This window comes from Megascapheus bottae, chromosome 16 (genome assembly GCF_031878675.1).
Source record: "Megascapheus bottae isolate mThoBot1 chromosome 16, mThoBot2.hap1, whole genome shotgun sequence".
Lineage (NCBI taxonomy): Eukaryota > Metazoa > Chordata > Mammalia > Rodentia > Geomyidae > Megascapheus > Megascapheus bottae.
The window spans coordinates 35591949-35618445 of record NC_143524.1 but is presented as its reverse complement, the minus strand read 5'-3'; the positions used below and the strand labels follow the sequence as shown (position 1 = coordinate 35618445).

General features: G+C 41.2%; 1 pseudogene; it reads left to right on the top strand.

The window, feature by feature from the left end:
• The first annotated feature begins 17447 nt into the window (after positions 1–17447).
• On the top strand, positions 17448–18132 carry LOC150053158 (cyclin-dependent kinase 4 pseudogene; annotated as a pseudogene).
• Positions 18133–26497: the final 8365 nt, after the last annotated feature.

Genomic DNA, 26497 nt, shown 5'->3' with positions numbered 1-26497 from the left:
CAAATGGTAGAGTACTAGCCCTGAAAGAAAGAGCTATGGGACAGTGCATAGGTCCTGAATTCAAGCCCCAAATGCCAGTAGAAACACTCCCCCCATACACACACACACACACACACACACACACACACACACACACACAATAAAATGGGTGTCATTCCACCCTACCACTTTCAACTGATGTGATGTGTCATCTTGAGAAAGTCACCCACCCTTCCCAGCCTAATGCATACCTCCTATTCTGCAGTTAAGTAACATAATATATATAAAGTACCTGATGCATGGCTCCAGAAATTGAGTATTCAGTCTTCCCCTGTACCATTTGATATTATCACACTTTAAAAATCACACAGACACTTAAAAATAGATGAATTGCAGAGATCTTTTGGATCATCTCCAAGTTAGAAAAAATAGCCTTTGTTCACCAGATATTTAAATTGTGCCTATATATGCACCAAGACCCAGGAACATATATGAATCTGACACTGACAAAGGCAAAGCCTGTGGAAATGCCAACCTCTCTGCTATAAATCTGCTCTGGGGGAGGAGAACAGCGTTGCCAGGAGATTTTTATCCATTTGAAAATGTTACCATTCACCCAGGGAAAGCCGGAGAACGGCAATGGGACAGTTGGATCCCAGTGCTGTGACATTTCACCGCCAACAGACACCATCAATGAATTTAGAATCTGCATTGCTTATCTAGTGTTAAATTAAGTAAAGGGCATATTATAAAGAGAAGGAGAGAAGGCCCTCAGAACCTAGGTTTCTGTTCTGTTTCTTTTGTCACAGGCTGTTCTAGAGGGAAGAAGTTATGTATAGAAATGCCAGGGGCTTTAGCCATGAGAGATCCATAGCTTACTTTTTCATGATCAATTAATATTCATTGAGTTCTATGTGCTTAGAGGTGAACTAGGCACTCTACTTGGGAAATCTTATTGAGTTCCCTCAAAGCTCTGAGAACTACTACTGTTATTTCTTTATTAGCAGACTGAGTCACTGCAGGCAAAGTGGCTGGCCCCACCACTGAGCTCAGGCTCCAGCACAACTGTATCCATTGAGATAGCATCACTGGTTTGAAAGGTGGGAAGGAAAAGGAAGGAGGAAACACTAAGCTTGACTCATCAGGCAACAGGGACATTTGTCATTAGTAGTAGGTCCCTGTTGTGTTTTTTGTTATTAGCTTGTATTGTATTTTGCTGGTCCTGGGGGTTTGAACTCAGGGCCTATGCCCCTGTCTCTTAACATTTTCATTCAAGGCTAGTGTCTACCACTTGATCTATACCTCCACTCCCAAATTTTTGGTGGTTAATTGGAGATTAGAGTCTCATGAACTTTCCTGCTCAGGCTGGCTTCAAACCAAGATCCTTAGATTTCAGCCTCCTGGGAATTACAGACATGAGCCATTGGTACCAGCTTGCTCCCTAATTTTGAGGCATATTACCTATCCTCCCCATCTGGAACAGGAGAGGTTTAATAAGAATCATAGTGCCTGCTCCCTGCTCCAAACTTTATATACCGTATCTCCCGAGTGCTCACAAAACCTCCTGTAAAGAACAGATTATTATTCCCATTCAGAGACAAACTAACAATGATGAAGTACAAGGGCCTGGCACAGAAAGTGCTGAATGAATGATGGCAATCACTAACGTGTCACACTGCCTTCTTAGGGTGTCTCCTTTACCAGCGCTCAGGCAGGACCAGGATATCCCCCTGCCTTCCTGAGTGCTACCCAACTCTCTCCTGCACGCTCACCTCCTCTTTCTTCCCTTCCCTTCCCACCACCAGGCTCTCCCCTACTGCACAATCTGCCTGTCCCCAGGTCTCAAATAAACTAACACTCCCTCTAGTGGTGATACGTCTTCGTCACCTTCTTGTTTTCTTTTTCTCTTAAGAACCCAAATCAAATGCCTGAGAATATAAACTCAACCAACTGATTAATCAAGTTATCTCTGCTTTGGATAACAAGGCTGATCATTAGGAATTGGTTTGGAAACACTGAAAACATCTGAAGGACATTTTAAAGATGGAGCCTTCTAATGGTTAATGAGTACTGGCAGATTGCAATGTGCCAGAGTCTCAATTTAGTTTGACTTTTTAAACACCACAACCAATCTAGAATTAGACACAAGTATTATCTCTCTGTGAGAGATGTGTAAAATGAAACAAAGTCATGTTGATAGCTGCCTGGACTATCACAGTGCCTCATACTCTCACTGCAGAGCCTGAGATCCATATCTTTGTGGCCAAAGAACCCTTATTTAATGAAAACATTGGACTTTAAGCCTTTCTTTGTCCCTCTGTGGGCCTGTGTTCCTCATCTGTAAATTGAGGGGTTCTTTTTAATGATCTTGGAAGTCTTTTCTTTAGAAAAAATTAATCCATACTACATATAAGGTTGATAGAACAGGTATGTTTTTACAAGTATGGAAACCAATGAGCACCTCTCTACTGGAAGGCAGAGTCAGAATTATTTTCTCTGCTCCCAAACCCATGCTCTATCCTCAAGAGATGTCGGCATCTGATCCCAAGTTCAGGACCATGGCTATGGTGACTGTATACATCTAATCCAACCCATCTGTTTCTCTGTTTCTCAATTAAATATGTTAGTGAAAATGAAAATTAAAATCTCTGCACTTTTTACCCAAACAGCTAGGACTTTTAGTCACTGGGTTCTATATATCTAGAAATCTACAAAACAATTGGCTATCTTTTGATCTGCTTTTTCACTAAAACTCAGAGGTTAAAAAAGTTATATAATACAATATCGAAGTACATATTAACTATGTTACGAGGAGTGGAGGGTGGTGATCCTGTGTCACATTTTCTCTATTGTGTGTTTCTCCAAGGTTTATGAAGGGTTTTATATACTCACTTCAGTTGCCAGGTGACAGCATCAACCCAATCTTGTAGCTTATGACAAACATTTGTCTCAGTTTCTGTAGACCAGGATCCAGGCACAGATGATCTGGCTTTTGAGAATATTAACATAAAAATCTAAACATATGCATAGATATTTCTAAAGAACATTAATCCTGAATTATAAGTTATTAACCAATAGAATATCAAAATATAGGTAAACCTACATAGTAAATAAAATGTGGCTGTTAGAATACAGTATATATAGTAAATCATAAATAAATAAAAATAAGTATGTTTTTATGTGGGAGATACTTTCCTTATTTTTTGTGTTTAAGAAAATCTGTTCATAAAAATAAATGCTGAACATTTATTTAAATTAAAAAAATCTGGCAAAGAACTAACTCTTTGATCCCATCATACTAACATATCTCTTTTAGTGTTTGTACATTTTGTTTCAGTCATGGTTGCTATAGACATATTTTAAAATATCTACTAATCCAACATTTTATGTTTTGGGATTTCTTTTTACTTGTATCATAAACACCTTTCATATCTCTTATTTTTTTTAATTTTATTGTCAGGGTGATGTATAGAGGGGTTATTTTACATTCAGAAGGTAGAAAGCAGACAGGAGCATAACCCAGTGGTAGAGTGCTTGCCTAGCATGAAGTAAGCCCTAGATTCAATTCCTTGGTACCATACACAGAAAAAGCCAGAATTGCCGGTGCTGTGGCTCACGCCTGTAATCCTAGCTACTCAGGATCCTAGCTGATAAAATCTAAGGATCAAAATTCAAAACCAGCCTGGACACAAAGGGATCTGAGACTCTTATCTCCAATTAACCTCTAGAAAATGGAAAGTGGGGCGTGGCTCAAGGGTAGGGCGGTAACCTTGAGTGAAGAGCTCAGGGACAGTGCCCAGGCTCAAGGATAGAGCAGTAGCCCTGAGCTGAAGATCTCACAGGCCCAAAGTTCAAGCCCCATGATCCACAAGAGAGAGAGAGGAGAGAGGAGAGAGAGGAGAGAGAGAGAGAGAAGAGAGAGAGAGAGAGAGAGAGAGAGAGATGAGAGAGAGAGAGAGAGAGAGAGAGAGAGGGAGGGAGGGAGGGAGGGAGGGAGGGAGGGAGGGAGAGAGAGAGAGAGAGAGAGAGAGACAGAGAGAGAGAGAGAGAGGAGAGAGAGAGAGAGAGAGAGAGAGAGCGAGAGAGAGCCAGAATTGATGCTGTGACTCAAGTGGTAAACACTAGCCTTGAGAAAGCTCAAGGACAGTGCCCAGGCCCTGAGTTCAAGCCTCAGGAATGGAAAGGAAAAAAAAGGTAGTGAGAGTAGTGAGTTACATTGTTTCTTAAACATTGTTATCCCTTCTCATGTTTTTCTCCCACTTTCCCTCCCTCACCCTCTCCCAAGTTGTAAAGGTCATTTCTAACATATTGTCTTCCATCTTTCAGATTTCTATATTTTCATATTTATTTTATATTTTTGTCTTTAATATTTATTTTATTGTTACTATTGGTAATAATTTGTACAATTTATAGAGAGTGGTATACCACAGTTTCTAAAACATTCTCTATATCTTTGCATATTATAACTTCTCATCTCCTATGCCTGCAGATATGAGCTATTCAATATGGCAACCACCAGCCACAAGTAGTTGGCAAGAAACTGAGTTGAAGCTAGTCTAGAAGGAGAAGTAATTTAAACATGAAATATATGCTGGATATCTAAGAGTTGCTATATGAAAAATAAGAGAAATATTCTTGTTTTTGTTTTTGTTTTTACCAGTCCTGGGCTTGGGCTCAGGGCCTGAGCATTAACCTTGGACTTTCTCAAGGCTAGCACTCTACCACTTGAGCCTTAGCACCACTTCTGGCTTTTTTCTATGTATGTGGTACCAAGGAATCGAACCCTGGTCTTTGTGCATGCTAGGCAAGCACACTACCACTAGGCCAAACTCCCAACCCCATATGCATTTATTTTTGAGACAGAGTCTCACTGTGTCAGCCCAGGCTGACCTCAAATTCACAATCCTCAGTGTTGGAATTAGAGCATGCACCACTCTCATTTGGCTTGAAATAGAAATATTGGCTTAAATAAGTAATTTAACTGATCACATGTATTTCTTTATGTATCTTTCTGAGGAAGCGTCACATTACATGTGTGGTTTGTTATTAAGGTTTATGTTAGATATTGTTAATCAAGGAGAAATTTTAGTGAATAGCTGCCTAAAGATAGATTTCTGCTTTTGTTGAATTCTTTTTCCAATCTTTGACCCAATGAGTGAGTTTTCTAAGATACATATGTGTTTTTTTATTTTGTTTGTTGGTGTTGTTGTCAGGTTTTTTTATTAAAGAATTTGTTAACATTGATTTTTACATCATATTTTAAATGATGTATTTAACAAACAAGTATTCAAGAAGGGAATCTCTATATAACAAACAAGTATTCAAGAAGGGAATCTCTATATATAATCACTGGCACTTAGATTTTAGAACATAATTAAAATTAGGCTGAGGATTTGTATGTCATAGACACGTATTAGTCTATGTAATAAAACATTATGTCTATCGAGTCATAAGTTTTTATATCTATATAGTTGTGTTTATATTTCTAGAACCATGTCCATAGCATTGGGTATGCAAATATTGAGTCCTCACTTTTGTACTGTTTGGATCTAATAGTCCTCACTTTTGTACTGTTTGGATCTAATAGCCACATATTAAGGATACCATGTGCCTTTTGTTCCTTTGGTCTTGACTTGTCTCACTTAACATGATTCGCTCTAGATTCATCCACTTCCCTGCAAATGCAAAATTATTTTATTTTGTCTGTTGGCTATGTAGAATTCCATTGTGTGTGTGTGTATATATATATACATGTATATATGTATATATATATATATGTATATATATATCACATTTTCTGTATCCATTCATCTGCAGTAGGGCATCTGGATTGTTTCCATCACCTGGCTATTGTGAATAGTGCAGAGACAAACATAGCTAAGCAGGTGTCCTTATCATATCTTGGGTTATGATGTTCAGGATAGATGCCCAGGAGTGGTATGGCAGGATTGTAGGGAAGATCAGTTTTCAGTTCTTTAAGAAATCTCCACAAAGCTTTCCAGAGTGGGTGTACTAGCTTACAATCCCACCAGCAGTGCAGTAGGGTTCCTTTTTCTCCACAACCCCACCAGCATCTGTCATTGTCTGAGTTCAAAATCTTGGCCATTCTTGTTGGGGTAAGGTGGTATCTTAGGGTTGTTTTTATTTGCATTTCCTTTATGACCATGGATGATGAACATTTTCTCATAGGCTTTTCTGTCATTTTAACCTCTTCTTTTGATGTCTCCCTTAGTTCCCTTGCCCATTTAGTGAATGGTTTGTTGGGTTTGGGGGGGGGGATTAGTTTCTGAATCCCCATCAAGAAGCAATTACCTATAAATCACTAAACACAAAAGGGGGAAACAGAGAGAGAAAGATACTCAGAAGTAAGATATATTTTTATGATTTCTTCATTATTGCTTTTGAGAAGAGTTTTATTGGTTTATAAAGACCTAAATACTGGCATCATCAAGAACATTCCTAACAATACATATTCAGCTTTTAATTGTTTTTATTTTTGAAAGATTTTATTAACACTGATTTTTACATGTCATGTTTAACAAAGAAGGGAGTTCTTATATGTAATCATCATTGGCACATAGATTTTTTTTAGATCATAATTAAAATTAAGCTAAGGGTTTGTATGTCATAGATACATATCAATATATATAACATTATGTCTATAGAGTATATATCCATCATAGATTTTTATGCCTATGTAATTATGTTTATATCTCCAAGACCTTGTCAATAACCTTGAGTACCCAAATATTAAGTCATTGATCTTGTATTGTTTAGATCTAATATCCACATGTCACGGATATCATGTGCCTTTTGTTCTTTTGGTCTTGACCTATCTCATTCAACGTGATTTGTTCCAGTTTCATCCACTTCCCAGTGAATGGCATTATTTTATCTTGTCTGTTGGCTATGTAGATTCATGTCCTCTAGTCACTGATCTACTGAAATCTTGAAATTTTTCCTTTTAAATTTTAAATTACCTTTTTATACATAATATCCTTAAATACTTAATCAACTTTGGTACAAGTATTTTCTCACTTTGTTCTTTTTTTTTTGCCAGTCATGGGGCTTGAACTCAGGGCCTGAGCACTGTCTTTTGACTTTTTCTCAAGGCTGGATAGAGCTCTATCACTTGAGCCACACACCACTTCTCTCACTTTGTTCTTTGCCTTTCATCGTCATGCTATTGCTTTACATTAATAAACAAGTTCACATTCAATATATCCTATAATTTAAAACATTAAAATAATTGATCCTTACTCCACAGCTATAAAATTTACTCCTAGCAAGTGTATCATTATCTTCTATTTCTCTTCACTCATCTATTACTTGAGGTTGGTTGATTTGTTTAGCTGGGGCCGGATGATATTAAACTTTTCCACTTTGACACGCAGAGATTAAAACAGAGACTGTCCTATTTTGGAGCTGTTAGGAACACAGATGCTATGAAATAATGAGGTCCTAGGAAGACAGGACCTCTATTGTTGGCTGGATCTGGCTTAAGCCCTTGATGCTTGGAAAACAACTGCATACAATGCCAGGTGGGCGCTTACTCTGAGGTTCGCTTGCTGTGTGACTGGAACCATCTGGCGCCGAATTTTCTTCCTATTAAATGCATATGAAAATGCTTAGCATAGAGCAGCCAAATATCAAACTCAACTTTTAACTTCTTTATTTTGGTACAATATTCAAGATTATCTCATTTTCTCAGTGAGTCAGGAAAAGGAATAGTTCTATATTAAACTCCTCCTTGTTAATCACATTCTGTGAGAGATACCAAAAATTAAGTAGTCCATTAAAGAATAGTCCTGTAATTGATACAGGAAGACAGGGTTTTGTTTTGTTTTTAATCCTGGTCCATTCCTTATATTGGGCTTTCATATTTTGCTCTCCCTTAAAATAATCCTGTATAGGGAAGATGGAGCAGTTTACTCTTTCTTTCTCTTACAAATGAAAACTAGGAGTCAGGTTTGATGGTATTTGCCTATTATCCCAGCACTTTGATGGCTGAGACAGGAGGATCCTAAGTTCAAGGGTAACCTGGTCTACTTAGTAAGATGCTGTGTCCAAAACAATAACAACAAAAGTGGATTGGGCACAGAAAGATTTCATCACTTGTCCAGGATCAAAAAGGAGAGCTTCTAACTAAAGAAGAATAGACTGCCAGTTCCATGTATTTTTTAGTAGCAAGTTACTTTCCTAGGGACAAAAATTGGTTGGATTTGGATAAGTTATAGTTCTTGAACATAGTTAAGATCTCATACTCTCTTGGCCAAGAGACGTGGTTCGTCTACTAACTCAACCAGTGGCAAGAGGTGTGGCCTTATAGCAGTCAAATGACTTCTGACAGCCCATCTGTAGCATACTGCTAACACTTTTACTGAATTTACTGCCTTTGGGGAAATTTGGAAGAATGGTTCAGGTAAAGCCCAGCCCAACAGCTGGCAGATAGAAAGTGCAAAGCTAGCCAGATAAAAATGGACAAACTGAGCTATGTCTAGAAAGAGTTGAGTTTGAGCTAGGACAACCAAGTGCTTGATCCAGTGCCCAAAGAGTTCTTAGGATCATGGAGGTTTCTAAGGGTTTCCAGTGCTGTGTCTTTTGGCCCTCTTTCTTGTTTCAGGCACAAAGGGCCATTCATGCCAACACTGTGGTCGCATGCCACGACTTCCCTGCCCCAGCTGGAAATCTACAAATGTAGTGATGAGTCTCAGGAATATTGAGTCCAAGCATCCCAGATGGGCTGCTCCAAGAAGCTAGAACTTGACTACTGTACTGTTCAACTCAACACAGAGCAATTACAACATATAGGTGGTCTCCAGCAGCTCTCCAGAAGAGAGAGAAGCACAATTGCTTATGAAAAGTCAAAGATTGGACTATTGGCTCCCATTGCTGGAATAGTTTTTCCAGGGAGTTGCTAAGCCTTGAGGACCCAAGGTCTCAGTGCTTGATCTGGATCTTGGTACAAGTTTGTGCTGATTGCTGCTACTGCTGGCTATTGGTAAAAACCTAGGATTACCCTAGCTACTGAGCATCATGCCACTGATAATCAAGTGCAGAGTAAGAAATCTCCAACCTGAGCACCTAGAGCCATGAGTCTCTGGTCTCTTATAATCATAAGCTTCTAGTTTTCAGGACTTGGAGCTATGAAGTTCTGAGTCTGTCAGACCAGCCTATAAGCCTTCAGAACTGCCAACACTAGAGGAGCTAGTCTTTGCTTACTCACTATTTCTGAGTAGAACAAAAGGACCTGGGCCAGATGACTGCTAATATCAACAATTTGGCTCTGAGTACTGCTTTGAATATCCCACAAAACTAGCCCTTTAAAAAAGCATTTCAGCTGCTGCTTCCATTTTCTTCCAGTTTTACCTCTGGCTTCAAAGCCTTATCCTTGAATATATCATCAAAGAAGCTAAACCCCTTTTGAAGGGGTATATGCACACACACACACACACACACACACACACACACACACACACACACACAGCCCACAGATTTTATTAAGAAAGTGGTCTTTCTCTATGAGGATTCTAGAGCTTCATGCCATTTCCAGCTCCCTTGACTTGGAGCTCTTCAGTAATAGGTGACATTTATCTTCTGCTCACTGTGCCAGGTACTGTTCCAAGAGCTCAACATACGTCATATCACTAGGTCATAAGACAGAACTTTGTGATTAAGGGACTACAGTGGTTTACAGATGAAATCCTAAGAAAATGAAATAGTGTGTCAATGTTCATCCAGAAGGAGAGACACAGACCTAGGACTCAAACCCAAGTATCAGCCTGGACTGCAAAACCTACACAAAGCAATATGAGAGCAAAGTCTGAATAGGTCTCAAGGCCAAACCTCCAACCCCTTATTCAAGGCAGCTCCTCAGAGTCCAGGAATGCTGAATGATGACTGGTCTTCTTGTCTGTGGACTGTTTTGGAAAACCTGTTCTCTTCCTTTTCATTGTATCATTCAATTTAATTAAATGAATTGCATATCATGTGCCAGACACCACAACCAATAATGTCCTGTAAAACATAGAGTGCACAGTAGAGGCATTCCAATAAGGAGATGGCTCTGAGGGGGCAGACAAGGGATTACTAAGTCCTCTTGAGGGAGGAAGGTATCAAGGAATGGTGCTTGGGAGCAGGGATAACTGAGTTAGCTTTTGAATGGAAATGGGATAGAAAAGAAAATTACTCTCCTCGAAAGTCCCAGCCCTGTTTCTCAGTTCTGTCTTGCTGAGTAATAGGGACGAGAAGAAATGATGGAATCCGGGAGGGGTCATCCACACCTGATCTTAGCATGGAGAGTGACTGAAGAACTCTAGCTAAGAATAAAGAGTTGAAGCTGAGAAGCTGTAACTAGTCAGAATCCATATTGTTAAAACTACCTCCATCTTGCAGACAGCTGGGCGATGATTTCCCCTAAACCCTTCTCGGAAAGATTACAAAGTGCCGTCAGCTATTCGCTCTGGGACTTAGTGGAGACACCTGGAATTTGTCCCCGAGTCAGCAGCTGTGCTTCACAACTGTTTACAGTTAATGAAGCAGATAAGGGGTTAAGGAGTCCATCAATGTAAGGGTTAATTAACTATAATATTGTGAAAATGGAAGTCCCCCAGACTTGTTTGTTCTGTACTATAAAAACTGTGCTGACTCTGTGCTTTGGGTCTCCAAGCACTTTCATGGGTGTGGAGGACCAAGCTTGAGCTTGCTATAAATGGCTTGCATTGATCGTGGTCTCTGGTGGTCTTTTGGGGGGAATCTCGAAATTAGGGTACAACAGTGACATTCCCCTGAGGGACTGAGCACTGGGGAAGGGCCCAGAGCAGGTAAAGGTCATGGCTCCCTCTACCTAGGCCACAGTGAGGAATGGACAGGAAGGTGTTGATGCCCCAAAGATCAGTGTGTTAGGAGGCTCTGAGAGTGGTGAGCAAGAAAGACCGATGGCCTAGATTCTGGAAGGAAAAGTGAGGGTTTGGGGTATCTTAATAGAAGTGGAAGTTTTAATGGCACACATTCTACTCTTTTTCTTTTGGTGATGGTGCTGTTGGTGTTTAACCTCATGGATACCTTTTTCTTGGTATTCTAATTCATTTAACTTGAGCTAGAGTGGAATGTTCTTTATTATCTGAGTATATTTCCTAAAACCTGCTCCATGTGTATGAAATCAGGTAAGCGTGAGAATATCATTCATAGAAGTGCCAAAGAACCTAGTAAACAAAGTAATGGGAAGCCAAATCTGCTTTCTTCTCAAAAATGATTCTTTACTATTTTTTTCCACCTATCTTTTCCTGAATTATTTCTCTGGGGAAAAAAATTAAACAAAACAAAACTCTGGACACAACTACTCAGGAAGCTGAGATCTAAGAATCCTGGTTCAAAGCTAGTCGGGGCAGATAACGTTAAAAGATCCTTATCTCCAATTAACTAGCAAAAGGCGGGAAGTGCAACTCTGGCTCAAGTGGTAAAGTGCCACTCAGGTGAAAAATCTGGGCAAGTGTGTGACTTCCTGAGTTCACCTGCAGTACTAGCATTAAAAGAATTTTTTTTTAATGTTTAAAGCCAACTGTTGGTGACTCAGGCATGTAATCCTAGCTAATCAGGAGGCTAAGAATTGAGGTTCAAAGCCAATCCAGGAAGGAAAGTCAAAGATTCTTATCTCCAATTAACCACCAGAAAACAGGAAGTGGGACTGTGGCTTAAAATGGTAGAGTGCTAGCCTTGAGTAAAAGAGAGCTCAGGGACAGCACCAATGCCCTGAGTTCAAGCCCCACGATACAAACAAAACAAAACAAAAAATTAAATAAATGAAAAGGAAAGCCCTATACAAGCTCAAAATCTCTGATCCCAGATTTTGAACAATGTTCTGAAATTTTTGGAAATAGAGCTTAATCAAGAGTGATATGGTTTAGCTGGGCATGGTGGCTCATGCCTATAACCCTAGCTATTCAGGAGGCTGAGATCTGAGGATCATGGTTCAAAGCCAGCCTGGCACTAAAATCCATGAAACTCTTATCTCCAATTAACCACTAGAAAACCAGAAGTGGTGCTGTGGCTCAGTGGGTAGGGCAGTAGCTTTGAGTTGAAGAGCTCAGGGACAGCACCTGGGCCCAGAGTTTAAGCCTCACGACTGACCAAAAAGAAAGGTGACAAAGTTCAGTAATTTTCTAGTACAGCTCTTCCCTGAGCCACGTATATTGTCCCATTATCTTCTGCAAAGTTCTGGCATGCAGATAACTGACCCCAGGAGCCTCCATTTAAGTGCAGGAATGGGGAGGGGCATCACTGTTTCTTCAAGTACTACTCAGATAGGAGGGTGGGAAATTTTATCAACACTTACCCGATCCACTTACAGGCTGGCACTCAGTAAATGTTCCTTACATAGTGGATGAATAAATTGATGGGATGGGAAAGAAGAATGAGTGAGCTGTTACACGGCAAAATGAATTTGAATTTGCTTGAACAATACTTCTTCAAATTGGTGTCTTCACACTGATGAAACGGAAGTAGGTCAGCTCCTTGTCCAGTCTTCTTGGAAAAGGTCAGATATGAAAAGCTCAGGCTGTAGCCCCAGACTCTTGTCCTGTAATGAAATAAAATAAAATAAATAAAAGGTAACAGAACTCAGCTTTGAAATTAGGGTTGGCTCATTCCGACCCCCAGGTTGTTTCTCCTCACACTGTCCTGACAAAAGCCTTCCCAGCACCAGCACTGTCCAGCATCTCTGGGAGAGGCTATGGACTCTGATTAGTGGCCTCTAAACCATGCTTCCTCATCACTCCAGGCACCAGCCAGAACCAACCACAAGCATTACAACAGTGTCAAATTCTCCCTACCAGCCACAGAAATGTTGTAGTATTCATATTGTCTCCCCGTCTCTATATATCTTTTCTTTCCCTTCATCTAGCAAACCCTTATTCACACTTCAAGATCTGGCCCCTGGATTGACCAAATTACAGAGGAGATGACTTATTAACCAGGAAGGAGTTTATTACACTACAGTTGTGAAACTAACCCTAGACATTTAGATTTTTCCCTATGACAAAAAAGATTTAGCCATCAACGGAGTACTGTAGAATACCAAAAAAAAAAAAAAAAAAAAAAAAGCGGAATAAAATACCCACTGTCAGTTCTTTTCACGGTAAGTCTTCAAAGTTTTTGCTTTGACATCTAAAACAGAATTTATATTTTCATTTCAAATCAATTAAATATTGTTGCTGAACAAATCATTTTTTGCAAAAAAAATACTGTGCCTATATGCTTGACCTAAATTTCTGTGGAATATACTTCAATGCATTTATAAACGATATCCTCAATTTCTGAAATTAAATTTTTATAGACAATTGTTCTAACAATGGAGAAGAAAGAGGAGAAGAGGAAGAGAAAGTGAAGGAAGAAGGAAGGGAAGCAGGACGGGGAGGAGGAGAGGAGGGGAGGAGGAGGAAGAGATCCTGGAGCCTATGTAATCCTAATTTACTTAGTAGGCTAAAATTAGGAGGATCACAATTCCAGACCAGACTAGGGAAGAAAAGTCCAGAAGACTCCATCTCAATGGAGAGAAACTGGATGTGGAAGCATGTATCTGTAATTGCAGCAATAGTAGTAAGCTAAAAATAAGCATATTTCGGTCCAGGCACATACCTCAGAGAGAAGGGATAACAGATCTCAAAAATAACTAACAGTAAAACAGGAGGTGTGGCTCAATGCTTTGAGTTCAAATTTCATTATGTGCCCCCCCCCAAAAGAAAAGAAAGAAAGAAACCAGCTCAGTTACTCCCCTCATTATGAAAGTTTCTCTGATCACTTCCACCACCAAAGCCGTCAGTGGCCCCCTGCCCAGGGCTCTTAACGCCTTCAGTACCTTCCTTCATCACGAACAATCCCAGCACATTTCTGTCTTTTCCTGTCCAGTATTTCTTTGGCCACAATTTCATGCTTGAGAACCCATCACTGGATTGATTCTGTGTGCTGTCAATCCTGCACCCTTTGTAATTGCTAGGCAAATGCTCTTCCTTTCTGTGAAAATATTCATACAGGCCCAGATCCTTCTCCTCTCCCCAACCACATACATGATGGAATCAGGCAATTGTTTTAAGCTGAAATCCTTCCTACATGTAATTCACATCAGGTAAGTTCTGGTTCAGTGGACAAAGCAGAATGTGAATATGCAGAGACTTTTCTGGTTTAGCATAAAGTACTACATTCGCTTTTTTTTTTAAATTATGACTAAGTGGAGTCTATGAAATGTATGGGCTGTGGAAGCTTGACATTAAATTAGCCTCACACTATCCCTGCTCCTCCCACTCCTGGTCTATGAATAGTAGGCTGTGCAAGACGGCAGGACAGATGAATCAAAAATGACAACGCTTTCCCAGGAGACTGAGGCTCTGGATGATGGAACAGCTGGCTGAAGGGTTATGATCCACACACAAGCTGCTGCATCATTCATTTTCTGCTGATCTTGTTCTTTGGGCTGCAATATTGTATCATTCTGCACACACCTGATCAAGCTGGTCATGAAGGTAATAACTGATTACTAATCTAGTCATAAGCAGTTACCAATAACTGCTTGCCACGTTCCAAATGATTTATATGTGTTGTCACGCTATTCTCACCATGAACTTGTAAAGGTAATGGCTTTGTGGTTTACAATGGTTCTGTCATCAGACTGATGTGGGTTTAAATCTTGACTTTCCACTTCCTAACTCTGTGATCCTGGGCAAGACATTCAACCTCTCTAAGCCACATATATTTCCTGTGTATCAGATGAGAACAAGAAATATGTCTCTCCTTGAACTGTGAGAACTACATTAGTCAAATGCAGTACTTAGCAAATGTCTATTATCTTACCCTTACAAATAGTCATTATGCAGAAGGAAGAAATTGTGACACACAGAGGTTAAGTGGCTAGACTCACTTGCAATCCTAGCTACCCAGGAGTCTGAGATCTGAAGATCAAGGTTCAAAGGCAGCCTTGGGGGAAAGTCTATGAGATTCTTATCTCAAGTTAATTAACATTAGTTTCTCTCATTTGTAATAATTAATATACACCTAGGATGGTTCTAGCAAAGATTCACAATAGCCCAAAGTGAAGGCCAGTAGCTATACAGCTAGTTAGCGGTAAAGCTGGGACCTGAATCCAGGTCTGTCTCTTTTCAATGCAGCACAGCAGTACTGCTCACTTGTTCTGAGGACAGCTTCCCCAGCTTCAAACACTGACTCTGCTTTGTGAGCATATTCAAGTTACTCACTTCTCTGCTTCTCACGTCTCAGGCTTCTCTTTGGGAAAATGGGCAAAGTAGGTTTATTGTGACAAATATGTTGACACAGGTGCAGCTCTTAAAATTGTATTAAAATATTGTAAATGCCATGTTAAGCGTTTGCTGTTAAAATCGACTTTCTTAGTTTTCCAAAGAATGGATTCAGTTAGTCCTATCTCAAAAGTCCTGGTACATGGTGGGGAAAGTTAGGCAGTTTCTCCATACAGTTGAGGTTTCGTCCTACCTCTGCAAAGACATTTCTCAGGCCTCTATATCTTTCTCCAGGACACTTTTTAATTGCTTATAATGACACAGTTCTAGAAGCTGTTCCCGTTTGTAACGGTGCTCCAGTTTATTCAACCACTAAAGCAGGGATCTCAAAATGTTTGCGATTGGGTCCTGATAATTATTATGAAGTGGGAGAGCAAATGGGCCTCATACATTCACAAGTGTTTAATGTAATCCTAAGATTCTACCCACTAGAAGCTACTAACATATACTGTGACCACCATGAATGTCTTTAGCCATTGCCAAATGTTCTCTGGTGGTCAAAATTATCATGTCATGGACTACTAGGTCTGGAGTATGGTGCCTTATACTGACCAAATTCTCCAGAGACAATTTGGGAGCTAGATGTACAATGCTGTTCTTTAGCTGAAGATGACTTTAGTTCCTTTGGCATCTAAGTGGCTTCTATTCTTTCATTAAACTCGCTGAATGCTAAGAGCCCTACATATTTTTTCATATATTTTTATTGTAATTAATAGAAGGGTTACATTATAGTTGCCAGATAGAAGGTACATTAATTCATGTACATTGATACCCTTTCTCATGTCTTGGTCCCCATTTCCCTCCCCCCCACCTCTCATCTTGTTTTCCCCCCTCCCCTATCCAATTTCAAATAGCCAAATACAAATATATCCAATATATCAGATAACAAAGTAAGATACTGTAACCATATGAGATAATCAAGGGACAGCAAAAGAGATGAGAGATAACACAGTACGTTAAGGACAACGATCACTCATTATATGGCTTTTGTTTCTATATCCTAGAGGTCCTTTCATTTAGCGTCATACTATATGGCCTTATGTATCTAGGTTTTGCTCTATTGCAGATCTCTGCTAGGAGAGCCCAAGGTACATTTTTTTTTAACATGGACTCCTGCCTGTGCAGATGAATGTTTGGCCTCAAATGCATCTCTCCACCAGAAACCTGTGTGTGAGAGACTGCTCAGTGATTCAGCCCATATATGATTGGTGGGGGAGTCCTCTCTAAACATTTCCTTCCTACACACCAGGGAAGAGAGTCACTTCTGTTCTTCCATTCTATTCCTGTTGAAAATCTGGCACAATGTCACAAACTTTAGGTACAATGTCACAAAATTTTCTGCAATGCTCCATTAAAACTCTAGTTCCCAGCTCTGCTTGATTGCTTCTTCTTTCTTCCTCCGTCCCTCTTTCTCTCCCTCTCCCCTCCATCCCCCCTCTTTATTTCATTCTTTTCCGATTATGAGGCTTGAACCCAGTGCCTGAGCACTATTCCTGAGTATTTTTGCTCAAGGCTAGTGCTCTACCCCTTGGAGCCATAGCTCCACTTCTGGTTTTCCAGCGGTTAAATGAAGATGGACTTTTCTGGGTTTCAAAACACGATCTACAGATCTCAGCCTCCTGAGTAGCTAGAATCACAGGCACTCTTATTGTTCTTTGTATTCTATCAGGAATTTCTTGAAAAAAACAATTAGCTCTTAGCTAGGAAGAACCGATTCGATTCAAGGAATCCTATAGCTCCATTCATCTGCTTGGTAAAACTTCTTTCCAGCTGGTCACCTGGTGAGGGTGGGAGTGAGGGGGACCTCGCTCATGTGCGGCCTGTGTCTGTGGTCTGGCCGGTGGCATCTAGCTGTCCTGGACCCTGCTCAGGTGTATGGCGCCCCAGGAACCGCTTCGGGGGCTCTGATAACAGGCCCGGCCAGGCGTGCCAGTGGCTCCGACTGCTCCTCTGGATACGAGCCCATGGCCAAAATTGGCATGGGTGGCTATAGGACGGTGTACAAGGCCCGTGATCCCCACAGTGGCCACCTCGTGGCCCTCAAGAGTGTGAGAGTCCCCAGTGGAGGAGGCGCTGGAGAGGGCCTTCCCGACAGCCCAATTTGTGAGGCGGCCCTACTGAGGTGGCTGGAGGCTTTTGAGCACCCCAATGTTGTCCAAGCTTATGGACATCTGTGCCACTTCCCAAACTGACCGAGAAATCAAGGTTACCCCAGTGTTTGAACATACAGTCCAAGACCTAAGGACATATCTGGATAAGGCACCCCCACCAGTCTTGCCAGTGGAGAGCATCAAGGATCTGATGCATCTGTTTCTGAGAGGTCTAGATTTCCTTCATGTCAATTACACCGAGACCTAAAACCAGAGAACATTCTGGTGACCAGTGGTGGAACAGTCAAGCTGGTTGATTTTGGCCTGGCCAGAATCTACAGCTATCAGATGGCCCTTTCTCCTGTGGTAGTTACACTTTTGGTACCGTGCTCCTGAAGTTCTTCTTCAGTCTACTTACGCAACACCTGTGAACACGTGGAGTGTTGGCTGTATCTTTGCAGAGATGTTTCTCTGAAAGCCTCTCTTCTGTGGAAACTCTGAAGCTGACCAGTTGGGGAAAATCTTTGATCTAATTGGGCTGCCTCTGGAGGATGACTGGCCCTGAGATGTATCTCTACCCCGAGGAGCCTTTTCTCCCAGAGGGCCTCCCCTAGTGCAGTCCTTGGTGCCAGAGATGGAGGAATCTGAAGCGCAGTTGCTGCTGGAAATACTGACTTTTAACCCACACAAGCGGATATCTGCCTCCCGAGCCCCGCAGCATTCTTATCTAACATAAGGAAGAAGGTGATCCAGAATGAACAGTCCTAGAGCTGCCATTTACCACTTTCTGGACACTTATATGGAGAGAATCCCACAGAGAAACCAAGATCTCTGCCTTCCTGTGAAGCTATGGGGATTCCTACCGCTTTTTACAGAGAATACTTTGTTGCCTTAATGACATTCCCCACTATTCCTCCTTTTGAGGCTTATCCCCCTCCTCTCAATTTCTCTACACTAAGGGGTATCTCCCCTCCCTTTTCCCTCTTGATCTTGATATGAGACCTTCTATATATTATATATATATATATATATATCAAACAAGACAAAAGAAATATGGTGTTTTTTTTTAATGTTTCTCTGATTGACTTTGCCTTTGGGAGACTGACAAAAGGAACTCCCTACAAAACCTTAAAGACTTAAACTACACAGGGCCTAGGCAGGCAGTGGAGTCACTAGACTGGTGAAGTTAGAAAGGAACTTTCAGGCAGTTTCTTTGAATATGAAGTTAAAATGGCTTTTATTTTTATATTCACTGAACCTCACACAGAGTCCCACATATGGCAAGAGGGTATAGGAATGGTGCTAGAGGTACAGCATTTAACCTAGCCTGTGTAAGGTACTGGGTTCTATATCCAGCAAATTATCTCCTCTCAAAATAACAACAACAAAAAGCCTTGGTGGTTTTCCTCCTAAAAAAAAAAACAAAAAAACAGCCAAACAAAAAACAAAAAACTTCTTTCCAAATAAATTTCTTTGAAGAGGATCTTGTCCTGACCCTGCTGATAAACCCCACTGTAGAGAGCTATTACATTCGCCATTACAAGATGGCGCTGGCATCCGCCTTGTGGTTGCGCCACTGAGTTGTTTGTCTGAAAGTTTCCAGGAAAAGATGTGATTGTTCATGAGCTTTATGCATGATTGGAAGTATGTGTAATGCCATATTGCTACTTGTTTAGAATGTGCTATAGAGGTGTACTTATATTATTGGCTATAGAATTGTAAGAAAGCAAATGTGATTGGATGATGGGCCTATAAAAGCCCAGGGTTTTGAGGAAGTCGGGGTCGACCCGGCATAGCTGTAAGCTTGCTGAATAAACTGCTGCTCGAGAAGAAGTCTCACGTGTTGCGTCTTCCTTGCCGGCCGAGGGGACAGCGACAACTGGTGGCCCGTACGGGGCCGCCCGTACGCCAAGACCTTCATTTCCAGCAGACTTCAGAACTCGAGGTGGTGCACCGGTAAGTTTCCCAGGTAAGGGGAACCAATTAAAGTCTCAGGTAAAAGAGACCAATTAAAGTCCCGGGTAAAAGAGGGACCAATTACTTTTGCTCTTTTCTGTAGATAAAGAAAGAGCGGGGAAAAGCTCCGGTTTTGAATCATGGGAGCCTCAGAATCATCTCAGCTGGTAAAAAGCGCAAAGGAACTGAAAGTGAAACAAAGTATCTTGAGACTTTTCCTCCTTAAGGTGGAGGAGGTAGCTCCCTGGTTCTCTGTGTCAGGTAATCTATCATTGCCTGCATGGGAAAAGCTAGGGAAAGATTTAGATAGAGCTGCGGAAAAGGGCAGACTCGGACCAGGAGTGAAGCCTATATGGAAACTAGTTAGGAACTGTTTGACTGATGAGCGTTGCTCCGGCGCACTAGTGGAAGGAAAAATAGCATTGGAGGAATTTAAGGAGGAAAGGTCAGAATCAAGGAGTGAAAATTCAGGGGAGGATCGAAAGGTTCCTTCTATTTATCCCCCCTTGCCGCCTGAAAATAGGCAGGAGGAGTCTAATTTAGAGGAGCCTGTGCTAGGCGCAGTATCTCGAGTTCGTATTACATCAGACTGGAAGAGGTCGCGCAAGAAAGCAGACCTTAATGCAGGACAGGAAGTTCCTTTTTTCGAGGTGCTGCCCCCCCCTACGTTTTGTATGGGTGGTATTGCCTCAGGGAATGGCCAATAGCCCCACCTTATGTCAACTGTATGTACACGCAGCTTTAATCCCCCTGCGAAAGGAATTTCCATCAGTGAAATGCTTATACTATATGGATAATATCTTGTTGGCTTCCAAAGACCAGGAAATGTTGAATGAGCCTTCTAGTTTATTAGTAAAGTGCCTTGAAAATAAAGGATTATTTATAGCCCCTGAAAAGGTTCAGAAAAATAGAATATCACAGTATTTAGGAAGCATTATAACATCTCAGAAAATAAGGCCATTGAAATGGCAGTTGCGAAAAGATAACCTTAAGTCCTTAAATGACTTCCAGAAATTGTTGGGAGATATTAATTGGATTAGAACCTCCCTCCCTATGAGCAACAGTGAATTAAAGCCCTTATTCGATATATTACAAGGTGATTCTGCCTTAGACTCACCAAGAATGTTAAGCCCTGCAGCCAGAAGAGTTTTAGAAGTTTTGGAAAAAGATTAAATTCAGCATTTTTACAAAGAATAGAACCAAGACTAGAAATTTCTTTAATTATTTTGGCTTCTTTTAAACAGCCTTCAGGAGTCTTGTGGCAGACTGGACCTTTGGCGTGGGTTCACCCTAAATTGTCACCTGCAAAATCTATTGAATACTATCCCACAGCCGTTGCAAATTTGTCCATTTTGGGTATTAAATTTAGTATACAACACTTTGGTTGTCAACCTAATCTTCTTATAGTTCCTTATACTTCTGATCAAATTCAGGTTTTAAGTGCCACCATTGATGAATGGGCTATTTTAAATTGTATGTTTACAGGAAAAATAGATAATCATTATCCTAAGAGTCCTTTTTTACAGTTTTTTAAAGAACATCCCGTGGTTTTTCCAGTAGTTACAGCAAAACAACCTATTATTGGAGCAGTTAATATTTTTACCGATGGCTCTAAGAATGGATTAGGGGCCTATTTAATTGAAGGACAGCAACCAGTTTTATGTCACTTTCAACCTGGATCAGCACAGAAGGTGGAGTTACAAGCTGTTATTGCTGTATTTCAGAATTGTTCCTTTCCTTTTAATATTATTTCTGATTCCCTTTATGTAGTAAATGCCTTGAAAAGTTTAGAACTTGCTGGGGTTATCAGCAAAAGTAGTAGTGTTTATAAATTATTTGCACAATTGCAGGAATTAATTTGTGCCCGCAAAGCTCCATTTTTTCCAGTTCATATACGTGCTCATACAGGATTACCCGGACCAATTAGTTTGGGTAATGATGTAGTGGATAAGTGCACACGTGTGCAAATGGCCTTTACTGTTTTTACCCCGGAACGACAAGCTCAGGAATTTCATAGTCATTTTCATGTTAATGCCCGTACTTTACAATCTAAGTTTAAGTTAACCAGGCAAGCGGCCAGACAAATTGTGTTAAATTGTCCAAAATGTGTTACCCACCTACCGGTTGCGTCATTGGGTGTTAATCCTCGTGGTCTTCTTCCTTTAAAAATTTGGCAAATGGATGTTACCCATGTTATGGAGTTTGGAAAGTTGAAATTTTTACATGTTTCAATTAATACATGTTCAGGAATTATTCATGCCACTCCTTTAAGTGGAGAGACAACTCATCATATAATTACTCACTGCTTGGAAGCTTGGGCTTCCTGGGGCATGCCTTATTTAATAAAGACTGATAATGGCCCCGCTTACACTAGTAAGCAATTTCTTACCTTTTGCCAGACTATGGGAGTACAATTATTACATGGATTGCCTTGTAATCCTCAAGGACAAGGTATTGTGGAACGTGCTCATCGCACCTTGAAATTCTATTTACAAAAACAAAAAGAGGGAATTGGATATAAGAAAACACCTAAAGATAGAATTTCCCTTGTTCTTTTTACTTTAAATTTTTTAAATTTGGATATTCAAGGCCATTCTGCCACTGATAGACATGTTTCACCAGCTATAGGACTGCATAAAGGACTTGTGAAATGGAAGGATGTATTAACTGGCCAATGGAATGGGCCAGATCCCGTGCTCTCTTGGGCACGAGGAGCTGTTTGTGTGTCTCCACAGAAATCACAGGATCCCATTTGGGTGCCGGAACGTTTAGTGAGGAAAGTGCAGAAGGATGAGCGTCATGAAAATCCTGTCGATGATGCTGCTACTGATGATGCTGTTGTGGCCATTGATGGAAACTCGAGTATTGTGGGCAATAATGAAGACGTTCCCTTTGCCAATGCCAGTGACTAGTACTTCAAAATAGAAGCAACAGAAAAGAATTTAATAGTGAAATTGAGAAGAAAACCAAAGCGTGATTTTGGAGTGACTGCATTAATTGTTTTAGTGTCTTCGTTAATTGCAACTGCCGCTGCGTCTGCTGCCGCTATGGTTACCGCCATTCAGACTGCGACTGCTGTAAATACTTTGTCCGAAGCGGTTTCACAAGCTATGGATACTCAAGTGCAAGTGAATCAGCATTTAGCCCGAGGACTTATAATTTTAAATCAAAGAGTGGACTTGTTGCAAGAACAAATGGATTAAAATAGGGAAGGCGTTTGGAGATCTGGCCAGTCTCTGAATTCCTACTCGAATTCTCTATACTTTCAGCCAAAAGAAAAAAGGGGGAGATGTAGAGAGCTATTACATTCGCCATTACAAGATGGCGCTGGCATCCGCCTTGTGGTTGCGCCACTGAGTTGTTTGTCTGAAAGTTTCCAGGAAAAGATGTGATTGTTCATGAGCTTTATGCATGATTGGAAGTATGTGTAATGCCATATTGCTACTTGTTTAGAATGTGCTATAGAGGTGTACTTATATTATTGGCTATAGAATTGTAAGAAAGCAAATGTGATTGGATGATGGGCCTATAAAAGCCCAGGGTTTTGAGGAAGTCGGGGTCGACCCGGCATAGCTGTAAGCTTGCTGAATAAACTGCTGCTCGAGAAGAAGTCTCACGTGTTGCGTCTTCCTTGCCGGCCGAGGGGACAGCGACACCCCACACCTTTTGAACATCAACACTCAGCAAATATTCATGGCATTTCGTGTCTTCCATAGTCTCCACTTACTCTACCAATGAGTTCCAACACACCAACTCCGTGGGGTCAACCCACTGTGCTCCCGTCAGGAACAGGGATGCCTCATAGCCCACAGACTGCTGCCTTCTGACCTACAAATACCTGCCTCACCTTCTAGACCTGCTCCTATACTCAGGTCTAGCATTGTTCATGTTCAATAATTTCAAATACATTTGGGAAGGAGACAGAATTTCCACAGCAGAGTCTTTGTTCTGAAGGTATTTTTTGTTTGTTTGGTTGGTTGGTTGGTTGGGTATTTTTGTTTTGTTTTGTTTTTGCCAGTCTTGGGGCTTGACCTCAGAGCCTGGGCACTGTCCTTGGGCTTTCTCAAGACTAGAGCTCTACCACTTGAGCCACAGCATTGTTTCTGGCTTTTTCTGTGTATGTGATACTAAAGAATTGAACCTTAGCTGGACATGGTGGCTCATGCCTATAATCTTTCTGGAGCCTGAAATCTGAGGATCAAAATTCAAAGCCAGCCCGGCACAAAAGAACCTGAGACTCTTATCTCCAATTAACCTCTTAAAAAACAGAAAGTTGGGCTTGGCTCAAGGGTAGGGAGGAAGCCTTGAGCTGAAGAGCTCAGGGACAGCACCCAGGCCCAGGGGTAGGGCGATAGCCTTGAACTAAAGAGCTCAGGGACAGGGCCCTGGCCAAATTCAAGCCCCATGACCCACCAAAAGAAAAAAAAGAAAGAAAGAATTGAACCCAGGGCTTAGTGCCCTCTATCACTAGGCTATACTCCATGCCCCCTGCAGGTTTTTAAAAGTTGAAAAGTAATTGGTGTAGGCTAAGCAACCAGGTAAGTATAGATCCAAAGTCCATCACTGTAAGTTTTATAGAAGTGACGTCTATCTCAGTTTCCCCATCTGTAGGTGAGCATCATCTCAGTGCCAATAACATAGGGTAGCTGAGAAGAATGAGCTAATAAGTGAGAAAGAGTTTGGCCTAGAACCTGAAATGTTGCAAATGTGTCAGAAATATCAGTTGCTGTTCATCTTTTCTGGACCAATCTATCTTCTAAAAGGATCTTCCAGAGTTCCTACAGTTCTTAGACTATATGTCAGGTAATAAATCCAATATATCCTGCATGGTTTTAGGACTTAGAATTATTACTTAATTAGTTCAATAAATACATGCTATGTACTTACTCCAAGAACTAGGCTAGGCAGTGTGGGTGACAAGCGCTCCATAGAGGCACAGAGCTTAGACCCTGACCTCTAGGGATTTATGACTGAGTGGGGAAATAGGGATGCAAAAGAAAGAGTTATAACTTAGGTAGTGAACCATGCATGGCATTGAAAAGGTGGAATCCAAAGGCAAGAAGAATACCTTTTGCCTGCAGTGATGAGGGAAGACACAGGAAATCCAAGTGTTACATGGATGAAAAATGACAAGATGGGGCTGGGAGGTTAGCCTAGTGGTAGAGTGCTTGCCTAGCATGCACAAAGACTGGGGTTTGATTCATCGGTACCACATACATAGAAAAAAGCCAGAAATGGTGCTGTGGCTCAAGTGGTAGAGCTTTAGCCTTGAGAAAGCCCAAGAGCCCAAGGACAGTGCCCAAGCCCAGAGTTCAAGGCCAGGAGTGGCAAAAGGAGAAGAAGAAGGAGGAAGAGGAGGAGGAGGAGGAGGAGGAGGAGGAGGAGGAGGAGGAGGAGGAGGAGAAGGAAAAGAAGAAGAAGAAGAAGAAGAAGAAGAAGAAGAAGAAGAAGAAGAAGAAGAAGAAGAAGAAGAAGAAGAAGAGAGAAGAGAGAAGAGAGAAGAGAGAAGAGAGAAGAGAGAAGGAGAAGGAGAAGGAGAAGGAGAAGGAGAAGGAGAAGAAGAAGAAGAAGAAGAAGAAGAAGAAGAAGAAGAAGAAGAAGAAGAAGAAGAAGAAGAAGAAGAAGAAAAATAACAAGAGATGCCTTTCTGGAAACTAACTCGGGCAGAATGGTGGCAGTGGGAAGGCCAGAAACCCAGTATAACTGTATAGGGAAACTCTGGGAAATGGGGTTAGAAAGCAAGCAGGAGGCTTCAGTATAAGACTAAATAAATCATGCTCAATTTCTATGCTGGTAGGGAGCAATTGAAAGCCTGGACAATCTTCCCTAATCTTCAGATTTGTACAGCTGGAAGCTCGATCCAGCAGGATCATTTGTGAGACCATTATTAACAGTGCAGGCATGAGACAGGGGAGGTGGACTGCAGGCAGTGATTGTGAGGATGGGGAGGGCAGGTGAGGGTGGACAAGACTCTCCAAGTGTGCAGAGGGCATGGATACTGTGTGCCTTCACTTTACTGTCTGTTCTTTACACAGTAACCCGGGGTTGGGAGATTCTTGGAACTGTAAGTGAGATCATATCACTTCTCTCACTGAAGCCTTCTGATGGTTTCTCATCACACTTAGAATTAAATTCCAAGCTCCATCCCACTTGTGCAACCTGTAACAGCACAATATTACGCACTGCTTCTCGGCTTCGACTCCTTACCTCATAAGTAGTAGTAGATGCATCTGAGCTACTAACATTTCTGTGGTTCCTTAGTATCTTTTTAACTTGGGGCCTTCACATCTACGATTCTCTCCTTCTGAGGCAATCTTTTTCCAAATGTCCACATAATATGAGCTCCCATCTCATCCGGCCTTTGCTCAAATACAACTCCTCAAAGAGACCAGATTACAGTGAGCTAAATCCCCATCCACCACCTTATATCTGCTCCAATTTTATATGTAAATGTATCTATTTCTTGCTTTCTTTGCGCCCTCTCTCTCTCTCTCTCTCTTTTGGTCAGTCATGGGGCATGAACTCTGGGCCTGGGCATTGTCCTTGAGCTCTTCAGCTCAAGGCCACAGTACCACTTCTGATTTTCTGGAGGTTTTAATTAAGATAAGAGTCTCATGGACTTTCAGGCTTGGGCTCACTTTGAAATGCCATCCTCAGATCTCAGCCTCTGGAGTAGCTAGGATTACAGGCATGAGCCAGGAGCACCAGGCTAAATTTATCTATTTCTAACTGGCATTGGAATATAGATTGATATGTTGACTTTTGGTCATCCCTACTGGAACACAAGTTCTAAGAGTTTGCCTTTTGCTATGTCCTCAGAATGGATGGATGGATGACTAAGTGTGAGGGAATTTCCAAGAGACCTAGTATTTCTACTATGCATGAATAGAGAGCAAACTGGCTGTTGTATGCCAGGATGGGAAACATAGGAGGAGGATTTTTTTTTTTGAGACAGGTCTTGCTATAGCTCAGGTTGGCTTGGAAACTACTCTGTTGTTGTGCTGGTCTTGAACCTGAAATTATCCTGCCTTCATCTCTGAGTGAAAGACTAGAGTCATGTGCTACTATATCCCAGTTGGAGAGAAAGGATTCTGAAAAGGAAGATAAGGTCTATTTCCAATATTTACATGTAGGAAAATAAGCTTGATACTCAATGAGGATGAACCT